The sequence below is a fragment of the Fukomys damarensis genome, unplaced genomic scaffold (genome assembly GCF_012274545.1).
Source record: "Fukomys damarensis isolate Sample0158 unplaced genomic scaffold, DMR_v1.0_HiC HiC_scaffold_13, whole genome shotgun sequence".
NCBI classification, from domain to species: domain Eukaryota; kingdom Metazoa; phylum Chordata; class Mammalia; order Rodentia; family Bathyergidae; genus Fukomys; species Fukomys damarensis.
The window spans coordinates 34260228-34262703 of NW_022900925.1; positions in this window are offsets into that span (position 1 = coordinate 34260228).

Below are 2476 nucleotides of genomic sequence, written 5' to 3' on the forward strand. Positions count from 1 at the left end.
GTTCGGTGTGGCAGGAGTGTCCTCGTTACATGGTCCCCCTGCTCCCAGAGACCTGCTGTGGTGACCGGGCTTGGGGAACCCGAAGAGATGGATTCACAGGAGTGACTCGGACACTGACCCGCCCGTTTCCTTCCATCCCTCCCCTCCCCACAGATTCCGTCAGGGACCCAAGGCCGGGAGACCCCGGGAGCCGACAGCCACCCTCTGCCGCTCCCGAGAACTGACACCTGCGCGGTGAGCCTGCGGGGACTTGGGGTGGTAGTGAGAGGAGCCAGCAACTGCCTACCCAGAGCTTAGCATGAGTGGATGCCTCCAGTTCTGCTCTGAAGCTGATGCCCTTTCCTTTTCAAAGATTCTGCTCCTGCCAGGCATGGTGGTGCACATCTGTAATCCTAACACTGTGGAGGCTGAGGCAGGAGGATCTCTTCAGGTTCCAGGCCAGCCTGGGCTACATAGTGAGGCCCCTGTCTCAAAACAAACAAAACAGATTCTGCTCCTTCCCCACACCCTCTTTCCTGGCAGCTGCTGTCAGTCTACACTGGATCTAGGAGCTTCCCTTCAGCTGCTACCTTATTTCTCTTGTTCCCTTCGCAAAAACACCACGGACATGCTCAATTTCCTCTTCCTCCTTCACGTTCAGTCGGTCCTGTATGATACTTACCAAGAACATTTAGAGCTGGGGATTTAGCTCAATGGTTCTGCCACCTTACTCGCAAGTGCAAGATCCCGAGTTCGATCCCCGGTACCAAAAAAAAAGGAACACTTAAGGACTCCCGCAGGAGACGGTCAAGTGGAAACAGGCAGGACACAGAGCTGCATATTCCTAGGCTCTGACTTCACATCCCCTGGAATTAAACTTTGTGTCTCTTTTAAAATTTTTGCAGGGCCAGGGATTTAGCTCAGTGGTTCTGGCAACTGCCTCGCAAGCCCAAGGGCCTGAGTTCGATCCCTGCTGCCAAAACAAAACAAACAAAGAAAATTTTCTTTGTACTATTGCTAATTAATCCCCGCTCTCTGGCAGAAGTTACGATCTTTTTTTTCAAATACTTTCTCCCTCCCTAAGTTTTCTCTGGAGCCCCGTCCTCCTGTTCTCATCTGCTCTGAGTGCTTTCTGCGTGTCTGCAAAGCAAACTCCTCTGTGACTCTTCTCAAATCTCCTTTACCACTTTCTCGCTCAATGGCCTATTTCCCGAGCCCTGTGTCATGTCTTTTTTGGTTTGTCCCCCTCTTTTTGTTGGAGTTGCTCCTTCAGTAACTTTCTGAGAGATGCATGGCAGACAAGCTTTTTGAGGCCTTGAATTCTGAACGTCTTGTATCCTAGGGCGGCACTGCAGTGCCTTGCTGGGCACAGAAGACCAGGCAGCTCATCCGTGTCCCGTGGAGTTTGAAAGCGTTGTTCACAGGCATCCGGGTTCCAGGGAGACACCCAGGGCTGTTCCGACTCCAGTTCTTCCTCTCGGAGACCGTCCGGGGTCTTGTTTTTTGTCAGTATGGCTCAAAATCCCGCAATGAGGGCTCTTCCTGCCACGGCTTTTCTTTCAATTGTGCTATACTCGGTGAGCTATTATAACATCTGAAACTCGGGCGCCTTGGTTAGTTACGCTGTTTATTTAATCACACCCTCCCCCTGTTTTCGCTGTTCCTATTTTACCACAACTCACATTAGTAGGATGCTGGGTCTGAGTTGTTCCTCTAATCTTTTCTCTCCCATTAGCTGTCGCTTCATTTTTTTTCTGTGTTCTAGTTTCTGAGAGAAGTTTTATTTCCCAGTTCCTTATTGAATGTATCATTAAAAAAATTACCCCAGCCGGGGATCTAGCTCAGTGGCACCTGCCTAGCAAGTGCAAGGTCCTGAGTTCAATTCCCAGTACCAGAAAAAAATCTTATCTCCAAACTAGGCATGGGAGCACCTGCCTATAACGCCAGCACTCTCGAGGCTGAGGGAGGAGGATCCCGGCAGGATGGAGGCCAGCCTGGGTTCTACATCAAGACCCTGTCTCAAAACAAAACAAAGAAAACTTTACTTCAATTTTTCAATTTCTTTTTTTTGTTTGTTTGTTACCGGGAATCAAACTCGGGACCTTGTACTTGTAGGGTAGGTGACAGAACCACTGAGCTAAATCCCTGGCCCTCAATTTTTCAATTTCTAAGATCATGTTTATGCTTTCAGTAATTCACTCATCAAATATTCATGGGAAATCTGCCCACCAAATGCTATTCTAGGAACATAATAAATAAAGACAAAACCTCATGATGATAAGAGATTATACTCTTTCTGTTTTGTTTTCTGTTTTTTGATACCAGGGTCTTTCTAAATAGCCCAGGTTGGCCTTGAACTCCCACTGATGCCCTGCCTCAGGCTCCCAAGTGCTGAGATAATAGGTGTGTGCCACTACCATGCCTGGCTATTCTTTTATTATCATTATTATTATTATTATTACTATTATTATTATTATTATTTGTACTGGGGATCAAA